The 14,387-nt window shown below is 44.0% G+C and overlaps 1 pseudogene; it reads right to left on the bottom strand.

Moving 5' to 3' along the window:
• Positions 1-1,347: 1,347 nt before the first annotated feature.
• The window catches only part of LOC144102642 (putative sodium-dependent multivitamin transporter), a 68,680-nt pseudogene continuing 55,640 nt past the window's right edge, over positions 1,348-14,387 (bottom strand).

The following is a 14,387-nucleotide window of genomic DNA, read 5'->3' as shown; positions in this document are numbered from 1 at the left end:
AAGGTAGCTGCGCGGTAATATATTGTGTCACGTTGTAATTGGCGGATTACTCGTAGGGCAAGGGGGAATACTCTTTGTATATGGAGGGGGGGGGGGGGGGGGGGGGGGAAGGACGCTTGGTGCCGCCCTGGAGTGCGAACCTCGGATCAGATCGATGTTCATTATTTTGTAAGGCTTTTTAATCGAGTGGTTGTAATGATCGAAGGAGACGACCTTTGCGTTTGAAGAGATGACGATGTAATAAATGTAATGCATGAAATGCTTGTTCTTCTAGCGAATCTTCAAGGTACCGTTTGTCACATTGAAGATACCGGCGCAAGTTGGAGTATGGCGAGCGAAGGCGAAGAAGGTTTGACGTGATAGTATTAGGGGTCCCACCCAGAGGACAACCCGCAGTCGTCGTAGTCAGCCCGCAGTCAAAGCACTGCGTGCTGACTATCATGTGTTATGCGCGAACAGCTCCTGCAGCAGAGGTGTCTTTCCCGTGTGACTTCAAATCATCATATATTTGTTCTCGGAAATGGCAGGGGTTCAACAGCGCTATGATAACTTGTGCTAAAAAAATACAAGTTCAGAAGGAATTGTTTCTTCCGAAAACATTTGTGCTAATACAGTGATCCTCTATCCTGAGGCCAGAGATGCTTTTGCAAAAGTGTCGAACGGTAGTAAGCCGGGTTGGGTCTCATGTGATTTCGCACCACCAATAAAAAGCTTGCCATATATTCTTAAGTGAGGAGTAGGGAGCCAATCTCAATCATTGTTGCATACGATTTGTATTTATAACGTCATTCTTCGGTAACCGATAAACGCTGTGTGAGATGCAACGTCTGTCTCGGGAGAAGCGCGGTCGACTGGGAGTGTAAAAGCGACTTCTAAGCTGTGCAAGCCTGTGCAATGGAAAGCGTTGCGACAACTCAACTGTTTGTGTTTAATCGGCAGTCTTCACAGACTGAGAACGCAGCACGACCCGCCGCCGCGACTGAATTGCAGCCGTTGGAGCTCGTGCGGCGGCGAGCTTATCCTGCAGAAGATGCGCTCCTCGCCGCGAGTGGCGCGCCCGTCGGCGCCGCAGTTACGTTCGGCCGTTGCCTACAAGATTGACATTGCTTGAATCATGCAACTTTGCTAAGGGAGTGATGCAAACGATTCGTCGACAAAAACAATGGAACCAGTTGTTTTATTTCTGTCTCCATGAAGACTTAGGATATACTTTTTTTGTCGTGGTTTTTCTCTCGATAAGAACGGCAGATTAGGATCAAACTGTGGTGCCACACTCTGAACAATCCTCAGAATTTGCACCATATGCTCGGCGGTTTGCGACATTCCGTAATAAAATACCACATGCGCCTACTGGGTATCCTTGATTTCAATTTCTGTGAACAAAATAAAGCGAGAATAGTCCATATTAGTTGATGAAGACAAGATGTAGTTAAATTATAACAGGAATCGTCATCCTCAGTGAACACAATGCGTGGGTAAACATGGGTCTTTATATTCAAACCTTTCACATGAACCAATCTGTCTTTAGTCTTACGAAGCCGTGAAAAGCACAGGTTCAACTAAGGGGACGCACTACAGAATGCGAAAAATGCAACGAATGCGCAAATGCGGGTAGTACACACCGAAAAATAAAACTCAAAATGCAGTATGCGAGTGAAGATACGGGCCATTAGAAGGAACACGTAATCTGCTGTATAACTATTGCGCCAAACGAATACACACTACTTTGATACTTCAGCTAATTGGTGGTGCAGTTGTACAAGCGGCCAAAGGGAGCCCACTTTTTCTGTCAGGTCGTAGCGCCGCGTACCGACGATGATGAGACAAACCTATACTCACGTTCAGTAATTGCCGAAAAAACTTGAAGCGATTCCAAAGGTTCAGGAACATGGGGCTAGTAAGATGCGTGTTCTTTCTCGCCGTCTGGACGCCGCCTAAAACAAAGTTGTTTTTACAGACAAACCAGGCCGAATTGTTTTTAACACTCGGACGTCAACGTGAACTCACCCCTTTTGTCCCCTCAATTCTTAATGCATGTTTACCCTGGGCAACCAAAACATGGATAAGCACTTACTTCTGATACCTGTTATTTTCCGAACCATACAGTTCTCCTGCAATTCAGAATAACGTCGGAACGCTAACCAGAGTAATGTTAAGTTGCGTCTGAATTACGCACGTAATCAAACTTCTTTTTTAATGAAGATTCTCTAGCGCTTTGGAAAATTACCGCATAAAAATTCGCCTCAAAGATTTCTTGAAGCTTCCATGAAGCGCAAATGTGAGCTGATTTGTTCTATCACGTGAAAGTACTTGAATTCTCACACTGGAACATTTATAAGCAAACTGGCTCTCTCGTGGATCCCGTATGTTAGAAGGGTGTGAGAAGGGCAGTAGAACTGTCGCTACTCCTTCATTAAACCCCGTATATACTGCAGGAGCAAAAAAGCTCATGAGCTGCCTTACACATAAAGTTGTCCCATATTTTCTTGAGGAATTTTTCTTCGACCAAAACATCCGCTTCCAAGTAAACAACCTGGGTTTTTTTAGCTTCTGCAAGTCGGCAGTTACTTACATGGAAAATATTACGTCTTCCTCAAAATTCGTGCATTGGTCATTGATTAATGACCGTTTGATTGAGTACGAGCCTGCGTAGCAAGACAAAAATATCTCCCTGTAAAATAAAAAAAACTATAAAAAACAACTTAGTTTGAAGCACGAGTAATTGATGCTCAAGCCCTGCAAAGCCATGCGAAATTCGCAGCTGAATTTTGATGTCTTTTACAGCATCGCTTTCGATGCTGTCGAAAAAAGAGCTCTTCTAACTCAAAAAGCCTGTTTTTCAAAATTGTGGAAAGACTTTGGGGAAATATTCTGCATATGCGCCTGAGCAGTCAAGTCTTCATTGTCTCAGTGTCTTTTCTGTGCTGACATGATGAAACACTATCTACGCTATCCAGAGAGCAGCAAGTCTTGTTATACGTGGCGCCACTTTCTTTGCTGAGCACTCTATGCTTTCGTTTCCTTTGTTACTAAGGGCTGAAATGCAAGTGAATGCTTAAAGTTTGCCGCTCGACATGCGCTATTGTTGCGTTCATTTTTACGCATGGACAAAAACATTTCTTATTATGCGCGAATTACTGTTCCCTGCTAGCGATGGAAACACAGGGCACTTTATGCAGCTGGTAAAACCCACGGTAAGTGGAAAGCCGCATTAACGACACAGCGTAAGACGAGAAAGTACACGTAAAGGCTCGTAATGCAGTAATCCGAATCGTTTTGGTGCTAATTGAAACCTCTGGGGAAACAGTTCGGCTCTTGTGCATCCCCTTCAAGACCATGTCTCATGTTGCTTCTGAGTGTAAAACAACTTGTACAAGAATGTATACATGCACACATGCTCATACATTTATTAAAAAAACGTCCGCACACATCTACAAGAAAGAATCACGAAATCACAGAATGAGACTCAGTAAATTATAAGACGCGAGGAAGGTCAGTGATGGTGTTGTTCTAATGGAATAAAGATTTAAAACAATCATTCCCTGTGGCTTTGACGACTGTAGCCCGTTTCCGGGCTCGTAGTTGCTTTGTCCGATTACCAGAATGTTTCGCGCTTTGTTATTCTCCGTTATACAGCCGGGGTCATCTTTCATACATTGCTGCAAAAATTGGCACCGTTATGCCTCTCTTTTTTTTATTTATTTATAAATACTGCGGTCTTGAACAACAAGACCATCGCAGGTGGGTACATAATTTGTGTAACACCAAAGGACAAAAAAAAGGAAATACAGCAGACAAGGCGTCACAGCAACAAAATTAGTACATCACACTGTACTGTATCGTTTCACAACCTCAGAATATATATACTGCAGTCATAGACCCAAGCATATAATTAAGTAAATCTCAACAAATTACTCATCAACCGAACATTCAAAATTTCGTCACTTGTTGCAGCAGCGCCTCAAAATGGGACAAATTATTCTCTTCGACTATATGACCAGCAAGGTTGTTCCATTCGGTAATAGTTCTAGGAAAATAGGAATATTTGTAGCAGTTCGTTCTTGTGGATAAAGGTTTTACGGAAAGAGAATGTCTCAGGCGTGTTGCATAACCACTAGAGTAACTAACAATTTTCGAGATGTCAATGTTGTATTGCTCATGAGTTAACTGGAAAAAGAATTTCAAACGACAGATACGGTTTCTATCAGTAACGGATGGTAAGCCACTCTTTTTAATAAGAGAAGTGCGACCATAGGAATTATAAATACATCTTTCTTTTGAATCCTTTCTAATTTGTTAATGTTAATCTTGGTATATGGGTCCCAGATCATTACGGCATATTCTAAGATTGGCCGCACAATAGTGTCTTTTCATTGTCTTTGGGACGCCTTAGATCATTTTCTGCCTTGTCTAGAGTCAAGAGGGTTAATACAGTTGACAGGGACAAAGATTATTACAGTCTATCGATGAGTCAGTCCTGCAGTGGGCCTAGCAGGCATGTGTGGATGACCGTACTCACCTGTAGCAAGGCTTAGAGCAGTTCCCAAGATCACCGTCAGAGCGGTCCCGATGGAGGCAACCCAGAAGAACGACAGGCGGTACAGAGGAAACACGTATGGGCTGCAAATGAAGATATAAGAACGGAAAATTGACTGTATGAACCGAGTCATGCTCCTAAAGGTGTGGCAACAGGCGGAAAAAGAGGGCGATTTATCGAAGAAGCAGGAATGTTAGCCATCTTCGTGACCCTCGGAGAAAGTTTTTTATTTGCGGGGGGGGGGGGGGCTATAGGGTGGTCGTGCGAGCCATTAATCCTTAGATCTTTCCTCTGCTACGAGCAATGCCCACTTTCCAATATGGCAGCGCCCTTCGACCTCTTTTCGAAAGCTCTATAAATCGTCCACATGCTAGTGTTCATTAAAGAATGTAGAAAGATGACTAACAGAAATTAGTGGAGAAACAGCGTTGCAAACATCGACACAAAAAGAAGTTAGATGAAGACAAGCGCATTCCGTCCTTGTGTTTCCAGTAGGCTCTTTCTCCATTGACAAATGGTCAGCAACATCCTCCAGCTGCATCATTATGAATGGTTTAGTTTATGGGGGTTTAACGCCCCAAAGCGACTCAGGCTATGAGAGACGCCGTAGTGAAGGGCTCCGGGAATTTCGACCACCTGGGGTTCTATAACGTGCACTGACATCGCACAGTGCACGGGCCTCTAGAATTTCGCCTCCATCGAAATTCGACCGCCGCGGCCAGGATCGAACCGACGTCTTTCGGGCCAGCAGCCGAGCGCCATAACCACTCAGCCACCGCGGCGGCTCCACATCATTATGAATACCAGATTTGATTGTGTATGTATGTATGTATGTATGTATGTATGTATGTATGTATGTATGTATGTATGTATGTATGTATGTATGTATGTATGTATGTATGTATGTATGTATGTATGTATGTATGTATTATGTGTTTATGTATGTATGTATGTATGTATGTATGTATGTATGTATGTATGTATGTATGTGTGCGTGTGTATGCATGTATGTACGTATGTACGTATTATGTGTTTATGTATGCACGTATGTATGTATGTATGTATGTATGTATGTATGTATGTATGTATGTATGTATGTATGTATGTATGTATGTATGTATGTATGTATGTATGTATGTATGTATGTATGTATGTATGTATGTATGTATGTATGTATGTTGGGTTGTAGGGCACAGGCAACTAAGGCCATCATGCTTCAAGTATGCATGTATGAAAGAACGGACGGATGGATGGATGGATGGATGGATGGATGGATGGATGGATGGATGGATGGATGGATGGATGGATGGATGGATGGATGGATGGATGGATGGATGGATGGATGGATGGATGGATGGATGGATGGATGGATGGATGGATGGATGGATGGATGGATGGATGGATGGATGGATGGATGGGCGGATGGATAGATGGACGGATGCCTTACTACTAACGGTTTTTTACTGAGCTCTAGCATACACTCACTCACGTTACCTAAGGCGGGCCGAGTTCCTTGCTCCATGGATTTGGGCAGACTTTTCATGCGAAAGATCATTTACTTAGTCCATGATTCAGCTGCGATGCTGTTTAGCTGGTACGCCAAAATTATGTCTAGGGCTCTGTCACTCTTCGTTATTAAGATATTTTGGATGCTGTATTTAAACACACACACTCACACACTGACACACCATTGTCCGCCGCTACCTGGTTGCTGATTGTGACTAAGCACTAAGGGGCGAGAAAATGGCTTATTTTATAATTTAAAGAAAATTTCGTTTTTTTAAATTTTTATTTGATACTCTAACTCCCAGCAGGGACTGTAACAGGAAGGGCTCTGAATGATACAGTTGTAGTGCACATGTTGGTAAGTAACCAATTTGAAGAATAAAATATTGCAAAAATAGTTACAAAATCGGTTTAAGAATTCAAGTTGAGGGACAAATAATAGGCGGCAAACATGATGACAAGCATACCAAAAAAGGAAGTTGGCGGCAGTTAGTATTGTATTTTCAGTCTAGGCACAAACAAAACGGTAAAAATAAACAGGACAGAAAAGTGTGGAAAATGAGAATAACTACTGGGAAACAAACAGGTGATCTATAACCAGGGCACTGAACGCATCTAATGATGAGCTGTTAGTAATATCTATGTTTAGATTGTTCCATACTCGTGTAGCTCGAGGAAAAAATGAGTATTTGAATATGTCAGTACCGAATGGACACTCGTTAAATTTGTGTGTGAGGTTGGGGCGGGTCGATATAGTTTTTGTGGTCGTTATGTATTTTGTAGCGGGCACGTTTAGTTGGTTGTGTATTAGCTGATACATAATTTTAAGTCTTGCGAATTTTGCTGTGTTCTCCATGATTAGGAGTTCTGCACGTTTTAGTAATTGTGTTGGTGAGTCTGTAAGGGAGTGTTTATTATATACACAACTTAGTGCCTTTCTCTGCACCCCTTGAAGTTTTTTAATGAGCTTGTTAGTAAAGGGAAACGAAACTGTGTTGCCGTATTCTAGAATTGGTCTGACAATAGTTTTTTTTTTGCTAGTAATTTTGTTTCAGAGGGTTCTAGTTTAAGGCGTCTGTTAATGAAGTCAGTCATGTACAAGCGCAGAACAAACAGGGACAAAGAAGGATGGGACACCACAAGCACTTACTTCCAACTAAAGATTTACTGACAAACAAGCACATTTCATACAACCTTGCTGCATGACGTCAAACTGACAGCACTGCCGACATCAAGTGGCCGCACCCAAAAACATTCTTTCTTTTTAGTGTGCAATACAGATGGTGCGCTGACTTGTTTGAGTGCATTAGATGTGATGATATTAACGTGCGAATCCCATATGAAATCAGAGGTTAGTGTCACACCAAGATATTTATTCTCAAGGACAGATGCAAGATGAATATTACTAAGTGTGTACTGAAAAGCTGATGTGTGTTTTTTCCTAGTTATAGATAAAGAAACAGATTTATTTAAATTGATGTCCGTCTGCCAGTCCTGACACCACTGGTACACTGCTGTTAAGGTGTTATTTAAAACTATATGATTATCAAAAGAGTTCATTTCCTTGTAAAGGACGCAGTTATCTGCGAAAAGTTTAATATTCTGTAAAACACAAGCAGGTAGGTCATTTATAAATATTAGGAACAGTACTGGTGCTAGGACACTTCCTTGGGGTACTCCCGATGTAACTTTAGTTGTCGCTGATTTCTCATCATTAATTTCAACAAATTGCATGCGATTACTAAGATACTCTTTAATCCAGTTTAGAATAGGGCCAATCCCTAAAATAAGTTGAAGTTTTGCAACAAGTTTAGTATGCGACACACGGTCAAATGCTTTCGAGAAGCCCAAAAATATACGGTCAATTCGTTTCTGGTTATTAATGCTCGTGGATATGTCATGTGTTAATTCAATTAGTTGAGTAATAGTAGAAAGGCCCTTACGAAAGCCGCGCTGACACGGGGTTAAAATGTCATTTCCTTGAAGATAAGCGTTTATGTGTTTTAAAACAAGAGAGAGAGAGAGAGAATGAAAAGGAAAAGCAGGGAGGTTAACCAGATGTGAGTCTCCGGTTTGCTACCCTACACTGGGGATGGGGGATAGGGGTTAGAAAGATGACAGAGAGGAAAACTAAAAAAAAATATGTTTTAATAACTTGCATACTCTGCTCGTTAGTGATATAAGTCTGAAGGTCGAAGGGTCGGATTTATTTCCTGATTTGTGTATCGGTGTTATCTTGGCGGTTTTCCAATCGCTAGGGAGGGTGCAAGTGGATAATGATTTGATAAAAAGTAGTACCAGGAATTTGGCTATCCACTCGGCATATCTATGTAGGAATATGTTAGAGATGTTATCAGGCCCTGTTGCTTTCTTAGTGTCCAAATTTAGTAAAAGGTTTAACACTCCTGGTTCAGTTACCGTTAGGAGTTCGATTGTCACGCCTGCACTAGAGTTAGTTCCTGGTAGCTCTTTGTTATCCGTTGTGAAGATGGAGCAGAAACAGTTATTTAAAGCAGATGCTGCATTTCTGTTATCCTCCGGCGATGCCTGTCTTTCACCTTGTTTTTTAGGGTTTATATAACGCCAGAATGTTTGGGGAGAATTTTTTAGAAATTTAGGAAGTGTTTATGTAAAATAATATGTCTTGGACCTCTTCATTTCTGATTTAAAATCATCAACAGCGGAAATAAGTTTTAGAACTGTTCGTTGTGACGGATGGTCTTTCTCTCTCTTTCTGAGTCGTGGAACATTTTTTTTTGCGTGGATTACGGTTCGAGTTATCCAGGGGTTATGTTTGTGGGTCCGTTTAGTTTTTAATGGTACGTAGTTAGTGACAAAGTATGACACAACTGTTTTAAATTTAGGCCATAGGGATTCGATGTTTGTGTTTGTATCGTGTGCGAGTTGATGGAAGGATGAGAGTTCGAGTGATATTGTATCAATGATGCCTGTATCATCGGCTCTGCTGTAATCTTTATACATTATTGTTGATCGTGAAGAATACCAGCTTTGGCTTCTTCACGGTATGATCTTTATGCCCCTGGCGCGAAGCGACTTTATGCTATTTCTTTTAGCGCTGTATTTTTTTAGAACATAAAGTGTCTATTTTTTGAAAACGTGGCACCCGAGTGAGTTGTCACTAATACCATCGCCGAATTTTTTACGTTTATTTCGCAAAGAGATATGTAGGCAAGCGAACCTTAAGTTGGTATTTTATGTACATGAATCATTACAACGATAGCGCATCACATACTGGAATTGAGATCAAGAAAGGCCTTTGATATAAAGGCAGCTACATGGTGCAGCACACATAGAGCATGTAAGATAACGCATTATAAAAAAGTTGTGCATATATTTCCAATATGTACCTAATATATACTTTTAAAATAGACCCGATAAATAGTTTTGTTTGCAACCCTTTCCCCGTCTTCCTACTCACCGAACTGCCGTCACCGCTAAGTGTCAGAATAATGTGAGCACAACTAGTTGAGTGCAAAAAATTGGCATCGGCTTAGTTCGGCTATGTCAGAATATACGTAGCGAGAGTACGTTTCCCTGGCTGAGCTTGTTGTGGTCACTTTATGTTTATCAATGAGACACATTGGGTATACACATCTTTCATTCAATTTGCTTGACAGAGACGAAGATTGCCCGATGATCTGTGAAGTTGCATGCACCGGTCTCAATTTTGTCGATACGGTACTTCGATTTGGTAGAGCTTCTTTAGCATGCAAGCTATATTGTAGTTCCCCATTGTGTAGTCTGGACGTGAGGGTCCGAAGCTGAACTGAAGTCAAACTTTTCTTTCATACACTGACTAAGAGAGTCCTGTTTCTTGATGAAATCACCCAAATTCTCACACAACTGTAAAACCATGCCGTAGGCTGGTACACACGTGGCAACCACATCAATTGCCTGGTGGACAGATGTTCCCGGTGCCACGTAGACACTTTGGATGATAATGACGCTGTCCAGAACCCGAACACAGCAGGCTTTACCATTATTCACCGCGACTGAAGGGAGATGTCTGACAGCGGCAATATGTTTTTTCACGTAGTCACAGACTCCAGTGTTCTTATTTGGTTCAAATCAACTGCCAGGCGACAACCTCAGGATCGGAAGATTTAATCTTCTCTTGTCTATAACGCCGTTTAGCAGCGGCTGGACTCTGCTTCTCTGCATGCATGTAAAACTTTCTGATATAGACGCCCACTACATCTCCACCTTTTATACGCAATGCTGCGCCTGCGACGCGGGATTCGGGTGATAGAGCGGCGTGCGGCGAAGCTGCAACGAAGGTCGCGGCGGAGCTGTGGGGTCTCTCTGGTTACCATGGTATCGGCTCATGTGCACAACTGCTCATCTGCGTGACGTCATGCTCGGCTTTGACGGCGGAGCGGCCGCGGCGACGGCGAAGCGCACGCTGCACTTTGCTCCTCTTCGGTTGCCATGGCAACGGCGCATGCGCACAACTTTCCTCTCCCATGTATCGAAAAATTCTCGACTGATAGCCCAGTGTAGCTCCCCCTACAAACAACCATATATGAGGTTTATTCTTGATACTCCATCTCTGCTTTGAGTTAACCTTTTGGGATTCATGCAGCCCACGAATAGTTTTGCTATTTCGTTTGCTAAATTTCTCATTTTCATTTGTTGTAATTTGCATCTAGATAATAAGCACTGTTATGATAAAAGTGCTTTTTAACAAACTGTTTTGCGGCATGACATTTCTGATTTGCTTATTTTGCATTTAGACCTTCTACTAGACATAATGGCTATGGGTCCAAACAGCTCTGCGTTTGTTCGTTTTTCAAGATAAAAGTGTCAGCACTCGGCTTTATCATTTAGTTTGCGACGCGAGACGCGACCACATTTATCGGGACCCGTGTGTCAGTGCACGTTAAAAAACCCCAGGTGGTCGAAATTACCGGAGTCCTCCAGTACGGCGCCGCTCAAACCTTAGCCGCCTTGAGACGTTATGCCCCATAAACCATAAACCGAACCACTTTTATCGCGAATGATCGCAGACACGCGTAACTGCTTCCACACTCTCCCGGATTGTTGTCTCTTTTAATGACTTATCGCGCAGGTTCCTAGCCAGCTTTAAATCGAGCGTGGCCGAGCACGCTTGTTGCTACCACCGCCGGCGGACTGCTGAGTAATCTGTGGGCTCCTAATAAACAATTTGAATTGAATTCTACGCCGCTCTCCTCGTATATTATTTAATATATTTGTCGCCCTCACGTGACATCTGGCGGTGGTTCTGGGAAACCATTAAATGTTCCGAGCACCTCTTTTGAGCCGTGACAGCCCCTCTTCGGTTGATACTGAAGAACCTGTCACCAGTGCGTCAAGCCAGCTGGAGATTTCCATGGCTGATACCTGAACTCGGGCTACTGGCGGGTCCCACTAGACACAGGGAAGAAGGTTCACCAGTCGCGGCAATCTTCTTTTCCCCTGCTTCTTCGTTTATTCAATTTTCGGTTCTCGGCTTTTCCAACCCAAGGAGCGTTTCTAGCATCTCGACTCGCGATAGGAGTTTCGCATTCTTGCCCTCCATCCTACACATACATGAAATCCCCGTCTTGAGCCTCTCCACGGTAGCAAGTGTTGTTTCTTATAGCTTCACCATGCTTTCGCAATCCGCATACTTTGATTCTTTGAGATGGAGGCTTCACTACACTATCGTAACACAAAAATTGTTCCAGTCGAATTCCGTGTTTCAGTTCTCTCTTTAGAGGTCTTTTCCCTGCGTCGGAAGCAAAGCAGCGCCATCCATCGGCGAGAGGATAAAACTTCGCTGCCGGCGTTACGCGTATGTCGACAGCGGAAGGCTTGCAAACATCTGCCGGTCTAAAGACCGGGATACCTCCTAGGTCCTTGCACAGTATTGAACTGCATTCACCGTTTTGTTTCAAACGTTGTTACATGCTAGCTTATCACAGTGCTAAGCACACCAACTTCACTCTGCATTGATGTCCTATCATGACCTTTATCTCCGGCGTGACAGCCATGCAAGTACTGTTTTCATAAATTATGTTCCTGGTGTATTTGCACACCGTGTTGTCTAGCAAAGAGTGAGCCTTTTGTCCGATGGCTTTTGTGATCTAACTTCCAAATGTCATCACATTTTCTCCTTAAATATTGTGGTTAAAAAGGCCCCAAGGTTTTGGTGGATGTAACGAATAATGCATCGGTGATATGGGGCAAGGCATGGGCTCATGGCACACCCATAATACCTGTTATTGCTCTAACAAAGAGGGGAAGATTAGGAACTTAGAAGCAAACGCTTTCTTCAACTAAAGCTTCAGTATAGGGGGTCCACAGCATGCCGGTAACCGGCGCATCTTCTTGACCAAGTGACTTAGGATCAGTTTTTAACTTTTAGAGAACAAGCATCTCTCACTACAATAAGATCCTTCAAAAGGCGGGAAATTGAAGATCAGCAACCTATGGTCTGTTTCCCATACTTGCGTAAGGAGCACGTGCTACACCTCTAGCCCCAAGAAAATCTTACCTGCCACTGAGTAGCGGGTCGATTGGATATGTAGTAGCACCGGCTACTGCACCAGTGCCGTTGATCTGCGGCGGACATCTCTCCAGCGTTCCGGTAACCACAGGTGGTGGGGGAACTGCCGAAAGCCCCCTGCCCACCGCGTGCCACAGCTGGAGTGCGCAGACCAACAGGCCAGCCCACGCAGCGCCCTGCACACAAATGAGTTGCAGACGCGGCAAAGGTATACCCTCTAAGTGGGGTTCCGTCGTTTGCTGAGCAACTACGACCGTTATTTGCCGGAAACGAAGCTTGGCCAGTGGAAAAACTTACTGCGGGACAAAACCGCCCGGTGCAGACTTCAAGGACTAAACGTTCAGGCAAGGGTACGAACCTTGGGTTTGGGTTTGGTTTATGGGGTTTTAGCTTCCTAAAGCGGCTCAGGCTATGAGGGACGACGTAGAGGAGGGCTCTGGATAATTTCGAGAACCTGCAGTTCTTTGCCTGACACTGAGATCGCACAGTGAACAGGTTTCTAGCATTTCGCCTCCACCGAATTGCGACCGCCGCGACCAAGATAGAACCACCGTTTTCCGGGTCAGCAGCCGAGCACCATAACCACTCAGCCCCCGCGGCGGCTGTACGAATGGTGGGATGAACATTTTCAATCCCCGCCGTAATGTCCGCTGTAAGCCACTATCTTTTATATTTGGGGTCTGATTCTAAAAGCTGTCTATCATCTATTGTCCATTTCGTGTCCATTTGCTCCGCTGTTACTGGTCACTAAGATGTACCCACGGCTGTCAAGCGCCTGTGAGATGCGACCCGGCAATTGGGCGTTTGGCGAGTGGACCTCACCATTGGCAGCATACCGCAGGCAAAGGCAGCGAATGGTGAGGTCCGCTCGTCGACACCCAATGGCGGGTTTGCTCAGAGGCTTGAAAGCCGAGAGTATATCTGAGTGACCACTGACAGAGGACCAAACGGACAGGAAATCGACATTGTAAAATTAACATTTTATAGCTGCTGCTCCTGCTGCTCAATAAATTGTGACCTTTTACCACAGCGGTGGCCTAGTGGTTTGGCATCCGCCTCGCATATGGGAGGTGCGGGGTTCGATCCTGAGTGCCGCCGGGTACCCAACGGTGATAAATTGGGTACTAGCTTCCCCCTGGCCCGGTGCTCGGCTTATTTAGGGTGAAATGCTTGGGAAATGGGTCATTGACCCCACCTTGAGCAAACGAATATACCTTCTGCCATGACCCTCTTTGGCCTTAGATGCCCTTGTGCCATAAAAATCACTAGCATCATCATCATCATCATCCTCAAATTGTGACCTGCAATCGAAGTCCACAAAAGTGCGCAACAAATAAAAAAATAATGAGTTGAGGTTGTTCATACACGAAAACACCATCGCTATCCGTGCGGAGGCCAAGACTACTGCTTCAAGAAAGGCTTTGTGGCATCGGAGTTGTCGGCAGACGAGAATGCGGCGGTATGCACACTACGCCTTTCGAAGCATGTATGAGCATGAGCTGAGTAATGCGCAAAAAGAATACGCCATTTCATTTTGTTTACTTTGCAGCAAGTATACGGTTACATATCTGTTGGGCAGCACACGGACGGTCGTCGTCGTGGCGCATGTACTCGACTGCGCCGTGCTAAACAAGTGCAGTAATTATACCGCTGGCTTAATCGGAAAGACCCCACACACCCGCGGAGGAAGCAGCAAGGAAGAAAAATCGCGTTGATACGCCGCCGAAAGGCAGCGAGTGAAGTTTGCCACGGTTACTGCACAGCCGGCCGCGAAGCACTGCGTGTCAATACACACATGCCTCAATTATCCTTGTG

Source organism: Amblyomma americanum, chromosome 8 (assembly GCF_052857255.1).
Source record: "Amblyomma americanum isolate KBUSLIRL-KWMA chromosome 8, ASM5285725v1, whole genome shotgun sequence".
Taxonomy (NCBI): Eukaryota; Metazoa; Arthropoda; class Arachnida; order Ixodida; family Ixodidae; genus Amblyomma; species Amblyomma americanum.
This window is presented reverse-complemented; position numbering and strand designations above follow the sequence as displayed.